Source organism: Equus caballus, chromosome 15 (assembly GCF_041296265.1).
Source record: "Equus caballus isolate H_3958 breed thoroughbred chromosome 15, TB-T2T, whole genome shotgun sequence".
NCBI classification, from domain to species: domain Eukaryota; kingdom Metazoa; phylum Chordata; class Mammalia; order Perissodactyla; family Equidae; genus Equus; species Equus caballus.
In genome coordinates, this window is record NC_091698.1 from 86,445,507 (window position 1) to 86,464,124 (window position 18,618).

At 48.2% G+C, this 18,618-nt stretch overlaps 1 protein-coding gene and 1 non-coding gene across 5 annotated transcripts in view; both read left to right on the forward strand.

The window, feature by feature from the left end:
• DNMT3A (DNA methyltransferase 3 alpha) overlaps positions 1-16,624 on the forward strand; it is a 129,469-nt gene extending 112,845 nt beyond the window's left edge. Inside the window, exons 23-27 of one of the 4 annotated variants that reach the window (XR_011426154.1) lie at positions 5,758-5,934; positions 6,099-6,206; positions 6,304-6,447; positions 15,817-15,930; positions 16,230-16,624. The gene's annotated coding sequence lies outside the window, so the exon portion shown is untranslated. Of the gene's footprint in view, positions 1-5,757; positions 5,935-6,098; positions 6,207-6,303; positions 6,448-10,248; positions 14,465-15,816; positions 15,931-16,229 lie in introns of those variants that run through there. The other 3 variants (XR_002800263.2, XR_002800264.2, XR_011426155.1) reach the window with 3 other exon arrangements.
• Positions 6,329-6,441, forward strand: MIR9146 (microRNA mir-9146). Its single transcript, NR_128218.1, has one exon. It is a non-coding gene; the product is annotated as a microRNA mir-9146 (primary transcript).
• Positions 16,625-18,618: the final 1,994 nt, after the last annotated feature.

Consider the following 18,618-nt stretch of genomic DNA (forward strand, 5'->3'; position numbering starts at 1 on the left):
TTGACCTCCCTGAGCTGCCATTTATTCACTCGCAAGTTAGGTTAATGGTCTGCTTTAGCCGGGTCCTCGGAGAGTGGCTGTGGGTAGCCCCACCAGGCGGTGGTTATTGAAACCTCTGGTCAACCTGCCCTGTCTAAGGGGCCTGCCTCTGCTAGAGGGCAAGGCCAGAGACCTAGGATGTCTCTCTCTCCCTCTCAGTACATGTTTTTATCCAGTTACTCAAGTCACACTTGTCCACTGAATTAAAAACATTAGAAATTAAAGGCACAAGGGAAAAAATAAAAATATCACATGGTGGCTACATGAGTGTATATTTTTGTCAAAACATTTAACTGTACTCTTAAAATAGGTGCAGTTTATTGTATGTAAATTATACCTCAATAAAGTTTTTATTTTTAAAACTCCTGCCATTATTGATGTCTTAGTATATTTACTTCTAGATTTTATTTATATATAGTATATATTATATATACATATGTAAATGTGTGTATATATATAAATATATGTACACAAACTGTAAACACTCTAATTGTATGTGTGTGTTTGTATATATATATATATATATTTGTTTTTTAAATAAAAACGGACCATGATGTGTGGGCTGTCTGTGAACTGAGACTTTCTGTAGACGTGGCCTCCATCTGGCATTCTCCACCTTCAGGAGGCCTTACCCACCCCTAGTTATGGGACTGGGCTGTGCACACTGGACCCCCGTCCACGCCACGGTGCCACCTGAACCAGAGTCACTTGGGGTGGGGACCCAGCCCGCCTGGCGAGAGCAGCTCTCCCTGGACTCAGCCAGGCCTCTTGCGTTGGCATCCTTGGAAGGCCTCCCAGGCCTGGGGCCCCTGGGCCGAGGAGGTGCTAGGCCTGTGGATGGGCCTGGGGGAGGAGGCAACACTGACCGAGCGACTTTAAAGTGAGAATGTCCAGAAGCTTGGGGATGGCACGGGCAGGGAGGAGGCCCCACTTGACGGAGGAAGGATGGCACTGGCATGGGCTAGGTCCCAAGAGGTGTCAGATGGAACACGGGATCCTGTCTGGCTTGGCAGAGCTTAGGCGTCAAGGACTGAGGGATGGGAGGCAGAGATGCTTGGGTTGATGCAGGGTGTATGAGAGAGACAGGGTCCCAAGAACTGCCATTGGGATTTCTGTATGGCTAGAGCCCATCCTGGGAAAGTCTGCCAGGTGTTCTGGGTATCTGGGTCTGGCTGTGTAGAACATGCTGTCTGCGTCCAAGGGGCAGAGAGAGGGGACAGATCAAACATGGGGGTGGTGCTATAGGGGCTGTCTTTATTTCCAGCGTGAAGATGGGGCTGGCTGTCACCACGAGAGAAACTTTCTGGTCAGCTCATCCTCCAGCCCTTGAGCCCCAGGAGGTGCACCATCAAGGTGACATATTGCAGAACCATGTGCTTGACAAATAGGAAACAGTGCCGCTCAGAGTTAGGGAGGATGCGGAATTGTTCACAGAATTGAACAGACCACAGGACCTGACACCAAGGCTTGATGCCTCTGGTCTCTCTCTGTCTCTCTCTTTGCTTTCTCTCTCGTGCTCGCTCTAGGTCTCCCGTGCTCTCTCCACTTCCAGCTTTTGTTTTTGTTTGGCTCTGCCTGGCTTCCCTTCTGTAAACAGGCTGACGGGCCCCGGGCCGGCCGCTGGCAGCCCTGAATTTACATACTCTTAGCTCACAGCCTTGGTGGAATTCTCCCCACAGCCTTATATCTAGCTCAGGGAAGAATTCTGATTGGTCCTGGTTAATCCTGTACCATCTCATTTCTGGATACGATCACTGTGCCCAAGGAAGCTGGGTACTCTGATCATCAGGCCAGAGTGATATGGCCAAAGAGCGTGGGGCGTGGCCTCTGCTTCTAGAAGGAATTGTATTTAAAGGGGCTGGTCAACCAAAACCAATAACAACCAGATGCTGTCACACGTGGTTTTCAGGATAAAGTGAAAAATGAAGAGGGCAGAGAGGCCTCCAGCAAAGAGCGCATAGTCTATTCAGGGAGACAGAAACACAACAAAGGTCATCGGAAAATACTAGTGGCTGGCTATACTCAGACCACTGTGAGACTGCTTAGCTCTTGGAAAATTTAGACTACAAACACTGACACCCCTATTATACAGCCAATTGACTCACATTTCCAGGGCCACAGCAGCTTGGGATCAAATCTAGAAAAACGGAATTAATTCTTAATTAAGAATGCAGTGCGGCAAAGCAGGAAAAGCAGACAGGCCCGAGTTCGAAACCTACTCTTTACTAGTTGTATGATCATCAGCTCAACCTCCTCAAAGACAGTTTCCTCACCTGTAAAATGGGGATAACGAATGACCTCCTTCTTGGGGTTGTTGTGAAGGTTAAGCTGGGGGTGCTCCTGGGGAGCTGTGATCCTGGAGCTCCCACAAAGAAGGCCCTTCACGGGCTCGAGTTAAAACACGCAGTTGAAACACGCCTCCGTTTTTTCTTCCTGGTGGAGAGGACAGGGTGGGAACTGACAGCCTTTTGCACCAGCAGCACAGGGCGTGTCTGGAAGGAGATGCCTGGAGAGGAGCCTCTGCTCCCCGACCTCTGCCGATCCCACTGGAGAGGAAGCCACAGTCAGGCAACTTTCTGGGGAGCAGCAGAAGGAGGCCAGCGGGCACTGTTTTCTCTGCTCCTTCCCTATCAGATCCCATTTTCCTCCGGCTGCCCAACGGGAGTCATTTTTGAGCTGGATGGTCCAATTCTCAAGACCAGGCCTCTTGCAGCTGGAAATGTTTGGGAAGCCCCTTGTCCCATCTCCTGCCTGGTGGAGAGAGGGAGGGTGGAGTGACCTCCCATTTTGGTAGTAGCCCAGCTGTGAGTGGTGGGAGGGCCGAGGGACACACCCAGCCCGCCCCTCCCCCCCCCCCCCCCCCCCCACTTCTGCCCGGGCTTGTCTTCTGGCTGCTTGGTGAACTGCCTGTGCTCAGGGCCTGGATGATGGTGCCTGCGTTCGGCAAATATGACCTCAACAGCAGCCTTGTTAAAGACGGGGCAGGAGACTGGTCCCCACGTGACTGCTGAAAACCGCACCTCGAGGGAGGTTCCTCCATTTGCCCAAGATCCCACAGCTAGGCCGGCCTGGCTGGGCGGGCCCCTCAGCTTTCTGCCCCGCTGGCCCAGGCCTCCCCACACACTTCTACATATTCACGTGTACTTTAAAAACCATTCCTGGCCCAGTGCGGGCCAGCAGTTAAGTGCACAGGTTCCACTTCAGCGGCCCAGGGTTCGCTGGTTCATTCGGATCCTGGGTGCGCACGGGGCACCGCTTGGCAAGCCATGCTATGGTAGGCGTCCCACATATAAAGTAGAGGAAGATGGGCATGGATGTTAGCTCAGGGCCAGTCTTCCTCAGCAAAAAGAGGAAGATTGGCGGCAGATGTCAGCTCAGGGCTGATCTTCCTCAAAAAACAAAAAGAAAGCCATTCCAATGTGAAAAAATTGTATAGAACCACACACACACAGTCACACGCGTGAGTATAAGTAAAACTGGAGAAATCTGACCGAGGGTGGTGGATTATATCACTGTCTATATCCTGATTTTGCTAGATGTTACCACTGGGGGAACCTGTGTAAAAATGAAATCTCTGTATTATTTCTTATGACTGCATGTGAATCTACAATTATCTAAATAAAACTTCAATTAAAAAAGGCAATTCTGAGGGGGCTATGATCTATAAGTATGTACCGTTTTATATTAAACGGCTTTTCATTAAGATTATATTATAAACATTTCCCCATGTTTCTATGGCCCTGGCCATAGTCACTGAATGGCTGCACAGCACTCCATCCTGTGGGTGTAAAATCGTTACTTAACCTTCTCCTTTACTGGGCTTTAGGTTGTTTTCAGTTTCCAGCCACTGTCAGTAACGCCATTGTGAACATTATTAGGCATATAGCACTTTTATTCTTTTGAACTATTTCCTTAGGATAAATTCCCAGGGAGTAGGGTTACTGGGCATGAAGTTTTAGAGCTTTATGGCTGTATTAGTGTTATTAATTTAATATTATGATACCTTTATTATTGCCTTTTCTAACGTATAGGTTGGCGTTTTCCCAAGCGAGCAAAAACTCTCTGCTGTGCCTTTCAGCACTCAGATTTGTAGGAAAAAAATAGGGAACCCCCCCCCCCCACACCTGTTTCTGCCTACACAATGTCACCCTGGATTTGAGTGGCAGAAGGCAGGGGCAGCAAAGTTCAGCTAGAGGAGCTGTCAACCACCCCACCCTCCTACAGGGCCTTGGTGGGCGTCCTGGGACCTCACGCACACAGGTGGCGCTCACGACCTTCTCCCCAGCGAGACAAAGCAGCAGAGGCCAGGAGGGGAGCGTGCCTTTCCTGAACACAGAGCAGCGTTTGCTCACTTCTCGGGTGCTCCTTTCAGAGCGGCAGAAAGCCATTTCTAGAACACACTGGCTTCCGTTAAAAAGCAGTTGAGAAACCGCTGCGCCCTTCGCGCTCCCGGTGGGGGGCGGCCTTGGGTGACAGGCCCCCATTGCTAGGGGGCGATTGCCACCCGGGAGGCACAGCCAGGGGTGCTGTGGGCTGCTGCTGTTCTAGAGCTTTCTACGGGCCTCTGCATCACTCTCCCGGGGTGCGCCCCGCCGCGTGGAGGCTGCAGCCAAGCGCTTGGGACGCTGGGCTGGGGTGCCCTCGGGGATGCCCGCTATCCTGCTGGACCGCCAAGGCACTGGGGCCAGCGCAGGCCTCCGCCCGCTGGTGGTGTATTAGTCTATGTTTTATTTTACTTTTTAATATTTTATTATTTAAATTTTTAATTTTTGTTTGCTATTTTATTTTTTAAAATTTTATATTTTTATATTATTTAAAAATTTTATCTTATTTTATTTTATATTTTATCATTTTGGTTTTTTTATGATTTTTTTATTCGATTAATTTAATTAATCTTTAAAATTTATTAATTTAATTTAATTTTTTTTGCATTTATGATTGCCAGACAAAATACAAGATGCCCAGTTAAATTTGGATTTCAGATAAGCAACAAATAATTTTTTAGCACAAGTATATCCTGTTTAGTGTGTCCTATTTGGTATAAGTGTGTCCCAAATATTCTGTCCTGTATTTCTATCTAAATCTGGCAATCCCACTTGTGGTAGGATATCTGAGTGAGCACTCTTATCCTATACAGCGAAAGTGAGGCTGTTCGTGTGAGCTGGGGGTGGAGCAGGAGTGTGACACCCAGCGTCTCCCAGGCCGGCCTGAGGACCCCGCTGAACAGGACCGACGATGTGCCCAAACTGCCCTAGGGGGGCCAAGTGTCCCCAGGGCAAGACAGCAGTAACCCACTACCAGCCTGTGTCACTGTTCCTGTCCCCCGGATTTTAGAAGGGGACCAACTGGTCTCGGCAGAGGGAGGCGTGACCTCTGCAAATTAGATTTTCCCACCCACGACTGGCCCACATCCTCTGAAAGTGTCCCTCAGGCTCATATCCGGCGATCCACAAGCTCTAAGGGTGGGGCCCAGGTTGGCCACGGTCACCTTGGTTTCTCCATCGGTGCAATGGGGCTGTTGGGGGGATACACAAGCTGAGTGATGGGAAAGTGGTGGACGACAAAGCACTCTATGATATGCATGTGCCTTCTCTCCTCGGCTTTACTGCGGTGTAATTCACGGTAACATTCACCCAGTTCAAGTGTCCAGTTCGCTGACTTTTGACCTATGTTTACAGTTGTGTCGTCACCACAGTTACAAATATCCCCTTTTTTTAGGTCAACAAACATTTGTTGAGCACCTATGCCCTAGGGCATGCCAGGCACTCCGGACACAGAGAAGAAAGCCACAGCTCTCGAGGAACTTGGAGTCTGGTGGAGAAGATGGACCAGCCACATACCTCTGTGAGAAGCAGCACGTGGAGGGAGCGTGCCCGGGCCTGGGGGTCCAGCGAGGTATGAGGTTACTATTATGACTGTAATTTCCTAGAGCGTTTCACAATCTGGCTGCCTCTAACCCAGCCCCGTCAGGCCCTCATTCCCATCCTGCAAGAAGCTTGCCGGGTCCATCATTCCCTGGTGCACACCTACAGCCTTTTTTCTCCTTTTTTATCTGGCAGACGTTCGTTCCTCTTCATGCTTCAAGGCCCGGCTCAGATGTTGCCTCCTCTGAGAAGCCATCCCGAGTTTCTTGGTAGTTCTAGGACAAATCTACGGCTCCCTACTCAGTGGGTTTGGGGTCTGCAGGTGCTGAGGGTAGGAGGGAGGCCCAGCGGGAAGGGCAGCAGGGTAGGTCAGCGGAGGATCTCTTCCTGTACGCAACAGGTGCAAAGGGCAGGGCAAGGAGTGTGGGCGCCAAGGCTGAGCTGCCTTCCTCCTGGATCCACTCCGTCCACCTGGAAGAGTCTGTCATGCTTCCTCCTGGGCAGGAACTGGGATTCGAGCAGGCGGTTGTGAATGGTGGAGGAGGTACACCTTTCTGGAAGGGGCCCCACCTGCACACCCTTCTGGATCTGGGTGGGTGGTACCCATTCAAATACTTGTTCAGCAGGTGCTGAGCAGGCTCCTACCTGGTGCTGAGGCCCATACCTGTGAGGGTGTCTAGGGGGTGTTGATGGGGTCAGTGGGCAGAGCCAGCTCAAACCCTGCTGTCATCCCTGAATCTCCCCTGCTCTCTGCCTTTCCCTGCATTAGTCCCATGGGGAGCCTCCCACTCTGAGGCTCAGAGCTCTCAGAGCCAGTGCTGGTGCCCACTGGTCTCCTGGCATCCTCTAGGCCCTGTTCCAAGCAGTGGAGAACAGAACAGATGTGGCTCTGTCCTCACGGAGCCTGCAGTCTAGTGGCGTGTGGGATGACGTTTGGTGTAGGGCTGAAGGATGGGGTGGCAGAGTGGCTGTGGGGGCACAGAGCATGCTATTCTTGCCTTCCTTCCTGTCAGCATTGCCTTTTGAGTAAATCTGGAATCCAGTTGTTTCTTTTTGGCTGCACGGCTGCCTTCCCAGCCACTGCCATGTCACATCTGGACTGCCAAAGTCTCCACAAGCCACTTTGGCCTCTGTGGTCAGTTCATTACACGGAAACCTGAATGATCTTAAAACAACAACGACAACAGCAGTGACAATTTTGGTACTATTACAAAAGCAATACATGCTCACGGGAAAAATTCAAAGGACAAAGAAGAAAATAAGGTGAAAAGTCAAAGATAGATTCCCCGCCTCCCCCACCCCCAACCTCCAGGTCTACTTCCCAGCGGCAAGCAGTTTCTCCTGTATCCTTCCAAATTTGTTCAAGGCTTATAAATGCTTTTATCTATGTGTGTATACATAATTGCATGTTCATGCATAATTATACATATGTGCATGTGACATTAAAAAACAATAAGCCAGGGGCCCACCTCGTGGCCAAGTGGTCAAATTCCCACGCTCACCTTCAGCAGCCCAGGGTTTCATGGGTTCAGATCCTGGGCACGGACCTAGCACTGCTCATCAAGCCATGCTGAGGCGGCGTCCCACATAGCAGAACTGGAGGGACCTGCAACTAGAACATACAACTATGTAGTGGGGGGCTTTGGGGAGAAGAAGAAGAAAAAACAACAACCACCACCACCCAGACGTCTGCACCTTGCATTTTTCACTTGAAAGTGCATGCTGGAGCTCTTTGCCTGTCCCCATATCCGAGGACTGCCCCCTGTTGTTCCCAGTGATTTGCTCTTAGAAATACGGCTGCAGTGAAATCAATTGCTAGCAGTGGAATTGCTGGCTTCACGGGGTCGGGCAATTAGAAGGTCGATGGCTGTTGCCTCTTTGCCTCTCCTCCTGGCCCTACCAATTTCCATGTCCACAGTCTGCTGTTTCTCCTCACCTTTACCAACACCTGCCCATAGCTTTGTCACTCTGATACGTAAAAAATGGTAACTTATTTTAAAAATTATGAATCAAGCTGAGTTTTTTTTTTTTAAGATTTTTATTTTTCCTTTTTCTCCCCAAAGCCCCCCGGTACATAGTTGTATATTTTTAGTTGTGGGTCCTTCTAGTTGTGGCACATGGGATGCTGCCTCAGCATGGCTTGATGAGCGGTGCCATGTCCGCACCCAGGATCTGAACCAGTGAAACCTTGAGCCGCCAGAGCAGAGTGCGTGAACTTAACCACTCGGCCATGGGCTGGCGCCCAGGCTGTTTTTAATATATCTGTCATCCACGCGAATCTCTTTTTCTGCTCTGTGTTGTCTTGCCTGCTCTTTCTACTGAGTTCTTTATCTTTGGCTTTTTGAGTTCTAAGCATTCTTTGTAGTTAAGGAAATTGTCACATTGTCTCTCATATTCCTGCAAATATTTCTCCTAATTTTCCGTTTGTCTTTTGACTTTCTGTATTTTTGCCTCAAAGGAGTTTTACACTTTTTAGAATCAAATTAATTAGTCTCTTCCTTCACGGTTTATGGAATTAATATCATGCTTTTCTAGCCACAATTGCAAAAGAATTATATTCATGCTTTCTTCTCATGCTTTCATGGTTCAATTTTTACTTTTAAACCTTTGATCCACCTGCAGTTATTTGGGTGTGAAGGAGAAAGGTACAGACGCACATTTAATTGTTTTCCAAATGGCCAGCTGTTTTCCCCATGCTGTTTACTGAATAATCCATTTCTTCTACTGATGGAGTGGCACCTTATGATATTCTAAATTTCCCCCTACAGTTGGGTCTATTTCTGGTTTCTCTATTGTGTTCTCTTGATCTTTTTGCCTCTTCTTGTATGTGTGCCAAATGGCTGTATTTACTCCAGCTTTATAACATATTTTTATTACCTGGTAAGATTTTTTTAAGAAATTTACTGGCTATTTTCACTCATATATTTTCAGATGAATTTTAGTGTTCTTTTTATCAGTGGAGTGGGTAGGCAGCCTGAAACACGTAATTACAAAAATAATGTAATCACACTGTCACATGTGTTAAGGAGGGAAAGTACCGGGAGTTGAGAAAGTATAAAACAGGGGCCCTACAATTCAGAAGGTAATAGTCTATGCAGGTGGCAAACATATAGGTAAATATGAGGAAACTTCACATTTTCACAATACTATCTTTTGTTAAGACAAAACGTGTCTTTCCATTTATTTGAGTCTTCTTTTCTCCCCCTCAGTAAAGTTTACAGCTTTTCTTTAGAAACGTATTACATATTTCTTGATAAGTGACTTTCTGAATAGTTTGTTCTTTGTATCACTCTTATGAATGCCTCTTTTCTTCCAGTGTATTTTCTAGCTGGTTTTGTTTGTTACAGGGGATCTTTCCAAAGGGCCAGACTTGCTCAAAGCACTCAAAACCCTGCAGTGGCTTCCTGTTGCCCTGAGGAGAAAGCCCACACTTCCTGAGTGGCCTCCGAGGTCCTGTGAGATCTGGCCGCCACCCGCTTCCCTCCTTCGCCCTCTTGCTGTCTGGGCTGCAGGTGTCGCACCTGCCCTCCCTCTGCCTGGCCCCAACCTTACTCCTGTGTCCTTGAGTTCGGAGTTTGAAGGAGACCTCCTCAGGGGCGTGGACCCCTCAGATTAAGTTGGGGTGCCTCTTTAGTACTTTCACACATGACATTGGAATTACAATTGATTTTGTGATGAAGTGTTTCACGCTGCCTTCCCACAAGGCTGTTCTCCAGGAGACGCAGGGCCCTGCCTGCCTTGTTCGCTGCTGTAGCCTCAGTCCCTGGAATAATGCCAGCAGGTAGTAATTGTTGAGTGAAGGCACGGTATTTCGATAGAAGGTGTGTGCCCTGACTTCAGGTCTGGAGCATCCCGGCGTCCAGGACCGAGGACAGGGAGACAGGAAAAATCCATGTGGGCGGCTTGTGGGGTCCACTCAGCCAGCTGCACCTCACTCTTGTAAAGAAAGTGATCAAAACCTTCTTATCTGCCTCCTTTTGCTTTGAAGATGTCCCTGGTACACTAGACAATAGGCTGCAGACATTCTCTCACTGGACTGCCATCTAGCCATCAGCAGTGATTTTTATGAAGAGTATGTGGCAACATAGGTTATGAAGGAAGTGAAGATATCAGGATAAAAACAAAGAGTGCCTACAGCTGGAAAGCAAGCAGCACAAATACAGTGACTTTCACTTGTTCACGGCCAGTGCCTGGAACGGTGCCTGGGGCATGGGAGGGGCTCTGCAAATAGTTGATTGAATGAATGAGCTAGTATAAAACAGGCATAAGATTGGGAGCTCCAGTAGCATCAAGGGTATTAAGGTCACGTTATTACATTTTATTTCCTTATTTTTTGTCTTCCCAGTTGTCTACGTTGGAGTCAGACAACTTGTATAAAGCAAAATTTTTTCCTAAATTGTTGTCAAAGCTTTTCCGCGATGGCACTGCACCAGTTGGCCACCAGAGGGCAGGGCTGCTCTGCGGTCGGGGATTGGAACTACCAGAGCAAGTTTCTTCTAAAGCCTTTAAGCAACGTGGAGGGCTAGTTAACATGCCTGGGACCTTCCTGGTGACAGGATTCAAGCCCGTTTCCTCCTCCCCTAGATCTCAGCAGCCCAGACAGGGGCAAAGCATCTCTGGTTTGCTCTTGTGTGAGGAACACAAGCTGTCCCATCGGGCCGGCACCTACTCTGAACCAACCATCTGTTGGGTGCTGAGCAGTGAACTGGGACCAGCAGTGGACAGGACTCGGTTCCTGCCCTCACAGAGCTCGTCCCGGGCTTGCTAAGCTTCAGATTCACACAGGAAAACTCAGGCCTGCAGAGATACCAAGCCTTGCAAAATAGTCACGAGCTTAATTTCGGAACCTATCTTCTTTATTTGTGTGTCCATTCAAAAGGCATGTGGTACTGACTCGCGTGGCTGGGGCTTGTGGGAGGGTTCGTTCACTCCCCCCAAATCTGCACCGAGGACCTCTTCTGCACAGGCCCTGCTCCAGGCGCTGGAGAGGCAGCAGACCCTGCTCCATGAAGCTCACAGTTTTGTGGCAATGGGGGAACAAATAAATTAGTACAGGAGGTGAAGGTGGCCACAGGGGCTATGAAGGAAAACCAGCAGGATAAGGGGATTGAGAGTGATGGGCTGGGTCCTGTTTTGTGTAAAGAGGTCAGGGAAGTCTTCTCAGATGAGGTTAATTTTGAGTGGAGACCTTAATAAAGTGAGGAAGCAGGACTAGTGGCCATCTGGGAGAAGGCAAAGGGGACAGGATTTGCAAACGCCCTGAGGCAGGAGTGTGCTCACATGGGAATATGTGTGTGTGTGTGAGGGGGTGGGTCCCGTAGGGGTGCAAGATGCCACAGATCCTGTGGACTTGTAGATTTTGCCTTTTGCTTGGAGTGAGTTGCTGAGTTGAGAATAGTCTGTAGGGGCAAGGTGACAGCTGGGAGACTGGTCACCCAGGCGAGATGATGGTGGCGCCTTCACACCTGGGACACTCGGTAAATGCTTGCTGAATTGAACTGAGCTGTTCCCGTCAGAGCTCACTTAAAATCATGACCTCCTGACCCCGTACAGGGAATGGAAAAACCACCATAGGAACAAGACCTCCCAAGGAAAAACTGCCCCGATTTTGGTGGTTGGCATTAAAAGGAAGATTTGTTCCTATTCTCAAACAGGATCCACAGAGCTCTAAAGGGGAAAGGATCCTGGCCAGATCTCCAAGTTAACAGATGAGTTCTCTGAAGCCCAGGAGGGTGAGGTGACTCATCCGAGGTGACCTCACCTCACAGTGGCTTAGCGGCCACCTGGGACTCCGGAATAAGGACTCTTGCCATGTACTGTGTATCTCTTGCTGCCTTGTTCCTTGTCCCAGGCTCTCAGATGGGGCCCTGTCTGTCCCCACAGTATGATCGCCTCCCCCCACAGGTTCTGCAAGGTCTGTTGGTTATTCCAACCACTTGCCAGCTCGGCCAGCTCATGCCCAGCGACCCAAACCTTGTTCTCCCAGGACCCTGAGCTGGCTCTGGCCCTCCTCCATTTGGCAGCTCATTGGTTCTCTCACTCCCAATCCAGAATAGAAATAGATTCTATCTGTGACTGATGCTCTCATGAAATGCTGATGAGAGGGGAAATTGGCAGTGTCTATCAAAATTATAGGTGCCCGTGTCCTTTGACCTAGCAGTCCTGCCTCTAGGATTTATCCTATGGAACATACAGAGATTGACGCCCACGAGTCACTGCTCAGTGCACCGTGTTTTGAAACAGCAGGATCTGAAGTGACTCCTGCAGCCTGGGACTCCACTCCCTGATTCCCTCCCTCGCTGGCCTCTCCTCCGTCTCTGTCATGGGCCCCTCCTCTGCCACCCAAGCTCTAAATGTGGCTGTTTCTCTGGGTACTAGCCTTCCATCATTTCTCTCTCTGTGTGTTATCTTGGTGTGACTCTCCATTCTCTTGGTTTTAAATGTGACTTCTGAGCTGAATTTCTCCTGGTTAAATCTCCAATGGTGCCAGTCTTAGCCAGCTAACTGCCTTTTTTTTTTTTTGAGATATAATTCACGTACCATAAAATTCACCACTTTAAAGTGTGTATTTCAGTGGGTTTTAGTATATTCACAAGGTTGTGCAACTATCACCACTGTATAATTCCGGAACATTTCCATCACCCCCAGAAGAAACTCTGTGCCCATAAGCAGTCCCTCCCTGTCACACCCCCCCCCCCCCCCCCAGCCCCGGGCAACCATGACTCTGTTTTCTGTCTCTATGGATCTGCCTATCCTGTACATTTCCTGTAAATGGAATTATACAATAGGTAGCCTTTTGTGACTGGCTTCTTTCCCTCAGCACGTTTTTGAGGTTCATCCATGTCGTAGCGTATATCAGAACTTCATTCCTTTCTGTCCAATAAACCTTCATTGTATACCATAAATTTAAACCATATTTTGTTTATCCATTCATGAATGGATGGACACTTGGGTAATTTCCATCTTTTGGCTCTTATGAATAATGTTGCTACGAGCACTCATGTACAGGTTTCTGTGTGAGTGTGTTTTCACTCCTCCTGGATGTATACTGAGGAGTGGAATTACTGGGTGATGCGGTAAATCTAGGTGTCACTTTTTGGGGAACTGCCAAACTGTTTTCCAAAGCAGCTGCACCATGTTACATCCCCTCTAGCAGTGTGCACACAGGGTTCCAACCGACGCCTCCTGAGGTTTCCCGAGAGGCCTTCAAGGGCTCTCACACTCAGTGTGTCAATATCTGAACACTTGCTCCCCTTTGTCTTGGTAAATGGCACCCAATTGTTCAAGCCGGACAGTTGGGGACCATTCAAACCGCCTGTATTCTTGACTCCTTCAGCCAATCCATCAACAAGTCCGCCCAATTCTACCCCCCAAATAAATCTCAAACCTGTCAATCCTTCCACATCCACTGCCAACACCTCATCCACCTACACTGATCACCTGAACTGCCTTCCTAGTCTCCTCTTGGGGTCCCACCTCCAGGCTTGCTCTCTCCAATCTACTCTCCAGCAGAGTTATTTCTTGAAAATAAATGTTAAAAGATTTAAATCAAAGTTATATATACACATGGTGAAAAGAATCAACCATTACCCGAAGGTACAATGGCCCACGAGGCCCTCCCTGATCTACTGCCGGTTACCTCCCTGGCCTATCTGCCACCTCTCCTGGCTCACTCCGGTCCAGCCTCAACAGGTCTTCTTACTGTGCCTCCAACCCACCAGGACCACTCCCACCACAGGGCCTTTGCACTTGCTCTTCCCTCTTCTTGGCATGCTCTTCTCCCGGATATTCACGCGGCTCTCTCCTTTGCCTCTCTCACCTCTTTACTTGGATGTCACTTAATGACGCCATCTCTGGCTCATCTGTCTAAAATCGTAACCTCCCTTCCCCTCCCCATCCCATCTTTCTCTCCTACTTCCCCCCCTCCCATAGCACTTACCACTTGTAACATAGTATGGGTTTTACTTGTTTATTGTCCCTCCTTCTAGAATATAAACTCCATTCTGGGGCTGTTTTGTTTGCTTCTGTATCCCTAGTGCCTAGAACAAGGCCAGGCACCAAAGTAGCTCAGTAAATACGTGTTGAATGAATAAGTAAACGAATGAAAAGCAGCTCATCGCTTTCCCAGCCTCCAGTGCTCTTCCTCAGAGGTGACTGTTTGTCATTGCTTTTTCTGTTAGTTAACTCAGTTTCTCTGAATAACATGCTGCTGCTGCTGGTTTTGATTTATCCATTTTAAACATCTACTGACTTCCTCTGACCCTGCTGCCGCCTCTCCTTCATCCCCAAACTGATACTTTACATTTAGTTAAATCATTAAGACTATGTAAGTATTGTTCGCTGCAGACAAATTTGCACTCTGATTATACTTCCTTCCTAAACAGCTTTTTGCTCTTCCACAGCTTCTGATTGCTGTGTCATTCTCTGCAATGCTTATTATTATTATTATCATAATCCTGATAATTTTCGACTGTTGCACCATATTAGAGATTCTTAGAGTTTTTTTCTCCATGATACTTATCACAATTTGTAATTATACATTTATTTGGTTGTTTACTTTCTTAAACGTCTCTCATTGAAACAGAAGCTTCTAGAACAAAGCCTGCCTTGTTTACCAGAGCATTCCCAGTACCTGTCACCTCACTCCGTGCCTGGCACATAATAGATCCTAAATACATCTTTGTTGAATAAATGAACAGTAAAATCTGGCAACACGTACACCCGCAACGCCTGGTTGGTTGGACAAGTTGCAGACTTTCTCTCTAATGGACTAGGATTCGGCATTTAGAAACAATGAGCTCTAAAGACTGAATGGTCATCCGTTTCATTGTTGTTTTGGTTCTTTTTCTGTTTTTTTTCTCCCCAAATCTCCGCAGTACACAGTTGCATATTTTGTTTTACTTATTTATTTATTTTTTATAGATTTTATTTTTTTCCCCTTTTCTCCCCAAAGCCCCCCGGCACATAGTTGTATAGTCTTTTTTTTTTTTAAAGAGTTTATTTTTTGCCTTTTCTTCCCCAAAGCCCCCCAGTACATAGTTGTATATTTTTTGTTGTGGGTCCTTCTAGTTGTGGCATGTGGGATGCCGCCTCAGCATGGCTTGATGAGCGGTGCCATGTCCGCACCCAGGATTCAAACCGGTGAAACCCTGGGCCACCGAAGCGGAGTGCACGAACTTAACCACTCAGCCACCGGGCCGGCCCCTGTTTTGGTTCTTATTGCTGCTAAATCTCTCAAATTTTGCAGCTTCAAAGTAACCCTTTTATTACGCTCAGGGATTCTGTGGGTCAAGAATTTACCTCCACTTTATTGTTTTTAAATCTTAACATAACTTTGTGTTTCTTCTCATAAAATTGAAACGTGGTTATTACAGAAAAGTCAGAAAATATAGAAGAATAAGTAGAAAAGACTCCATAATCTAGCTCATCTAGCAGTCAGCGTTGTTAACACCTCCATCGTGTCCTTTCCAAATACTCTGTGTTTTGTTTTCATGTAAATTCCCTCAGACTTAAACAAATGCACAAACAGACCCATGATGCTGGGCCGTGACGCCCACTTTCTGCGCAACAACATATTGCAGCTCTCTTTCCATATCAGCTGTACCAGACCTCAGCCTCCTTCTAAAGAGCTATATGACATAGCTGTCATCGGTTTGTTCCTTTGCTCCTTCCTTCATCGAACACGGGCCTGCTAGGCACCAGACACTGTCCAGTGTGTTAGATGTAGAGTGTTGATGAAACACATGCCGCTCTGCCCTCATGAGGCTTGCAGTCACTCTGCATGTGGAAGCACCATGATTTATTAAACCAATCCCCAGTTGATGGATATTTATGTTGTTTCCATTTCTTCCTCTAACAAACACAAAAGCCCTTCTACATGTGTCTTCATGCACCTTTTCATGCGTTTTCTTAGGATAAAGTCTTAGAGATGGGAGTGCTGTGGTAAAGGGCAGACACATTGACAACATGGACACATAAATCCAGTTTGCCATCCAGCAAAGTCGCTCCAGTTTACATTCCCTGAACCGTGAGTGAGAGAGTCAAGTTTTCTTTCTGATACTCCTCTTGTTGGTGCCTACCGGTGCTTTGGTCTCTCTGGACACACCAGCCACCTGTCCCATTAGGGAACGGACTGTCTTTCCGACTCCTTTCCCGGTCTTAACAGGGAGCCCGACCCATGGTAAACACACAGCCTCAGGCTTTGCTTCACTGCCCCCTTGGGACTCTCCCTCCACCCCTCCATCCTCCCAGCTGTGCATTTGTCCCCAGCATCTCAGAATTTCACTCTCCTGCAGCCTTGATGTCCTTTGGTACCCTCTCTTCAAGGTCATGGACTAAAATCTTTCGAAAGACCAGTCCTCGCACAGACCCCTGAGAGCCCCACCCTGGGCTGATGCCCAGCCCTTCCATCTCGCTGTCACGCCAGCTTCCTGTTCATGACCACACACTCCCTCTCATGGAATGACCCACTTTCATGGAGGTGCCTTTGGTGGAGAAGCTACATGTCAAAGTCTGAAAGTACGACGGGATGGGACACTCAACTGCACGTACTCGGTTCCCTCAAAGCCTCGTCCTTTACTCCTTAAGACGAGGCCTCGACCTAAAGGATTATTTTGGGATGTGGGGGTGTCAGTACGGCGGCCGGATGGGAGAGAGGGAGCTTTGTATCTATTGATTTTATTATTCATTTAAAATTGTTAATAAAAAATTTTTTTACAAAAGGACTATTTGCTTATTTTAGACAATATGGAAAGTAGAGACAAGCAAAAAGAAGAGAAGAATTCCCAGTAATCCCTGGAGAAGCTTTGCTAGCACATGATGCACTTCCTCCAGAGTTTCTAATTTGCTTATACACACTCTTTTAAAACAGCAAAAATGGGATCACACCATAGATACTGATTTATGACCTGCTATTTATCCCTTAATAATGGTGTGAACATCTTTCCACATCATTACTTGTTTTTCTACAACATGGAGGTACTTACTTCAATCAATCTGAGGGAAAGACTTCTGGGTGCTCACGTTGGCAGCAACCCTGTCGTGCATCTCAGCTGTGCATGCTGGCCCTGACTTCTGCTCTGAGGCTGGTGGATAAGAGAACCCCCTCCTGGCCCTGGTCCCTGCTGACCCCTCTGGGCCACATGCTCCGGCCAGTCTTAGGACTGAAGGACAGTGTGCATCCTTGTCCCTCCCTTGACTATGAATGACAAAATCATGCCAACCACGTGTGAGCCTTGAGGTTTTGAGTCTGGCGTTTCAGATGGCCAAGCAGGCCCCTGAGTGGGCAGCAGGGGAGGCTGTCGTGGAGGAGAGACCCCAGGTTCCCCAAGAACTTCTGAGACAGACCCCCACCCCCAGCCTCCGTCCTCTCCTCCGCCATCCCCTGTGCCCTTCACAACCCATTACCCTGGTCTGGCCATCATTAGCGTCTAAAACATAGATGGGGCTGCGAGTCACCAGCCCTGGGGCCTTTGTGTTCCATCCACTTCACCGGAGTGCAGTGGGCTGAAGGCCGTGGGCACAATGGCAAATGGCTTGCCCGCCGGATGCACCGGCTGCGCTCTCCTGAAAGCCGTTCTCCTCCCCAGTTCATCTGTCTCCCCAGCGCTCCGTCTGCGAAATCTCCCTCTTCAACCCAGGCCCAAGCAAACTGCGTCCCCTCTCCACTCCTCGAGCTTTCTAAAAGCACAGAGGGAAGATGGGGATGCGACTGCTCCCTTTTGTTCCGCCCGCCCTCCCCGGCCCCTCCCCTCGTTTAGGCCTGAGAGATGGAGGCAGCGACTGCCCTGGAAAGGCCCCTGCTTTTTTATGGGAAGACAGGACCCCGTGGGCCTTCTCCCTGCCCACCGGCACCAGCTGAAAAGCCGGGGCCCCTTGATGACATTTGTTTCCTCTGGGACACCTGTCTCAGGGCCCGTGTTCTTGAGACCAGGCCACCGGCAGCCCTGGGCAGTGGTCCCCACAGGCCCGAGCAGGTGGAGGCCACATGCTCTGCAGGCGGCTGGATGTGCAGGCCTGGCTGCCCGGCTCTGGCTGTGAAAGAGTTCAGAGACCCTTTGAGGGCACACATGGCTGTTCCCTTCTCTTAAGTTGGGGTATAATTTACCTAGAGGGAATTGTACACGTGGTACCATACCTTTTGTTCATTTTTGACAAATCCATACGTCTGTGTAACCCACACCCCATCGTGATATAGAACATATTCCTGACCCCAGAAAGTTCCCTCGTGTCCCTCCCTAGTCAATCTCCTCACCATCCTCAGGGGCACCCACTCCTCCGATTTCTTTCCCCCTAGATAACTTTTGCCGAGCCAGGACTTGCTATAAACGGAACCACGCAGTGTGAACTCTTCACCTTCTTTCACTCAGTGTCATGTTTCTGAAATTTGTCCCTGTTGTTGCATGTTTCAGTAGTTTGCTCTTTTTTATGGATATTCTATTCTATGACTGTACCACAATTTTTTATGAATTTTCTTCCAAAATCGCCCCCCCCCGTTTTTTGTTTTATGTGTGTTTCATTATACAGCACTGAATTGAATTTTGTTAACCTGCCTAAAAATATTTTTTCTTTATAGATGATTCAAGTCCATTTACATATATGAATATGATTTATCTGGTCCTGGTTTGTCATACTGCTTTATATTTCATACATGACATAAGTACATACTTTATGTTATGTATACCCAATAAAGTTTTTCTCTAGATGGACTGTTTTT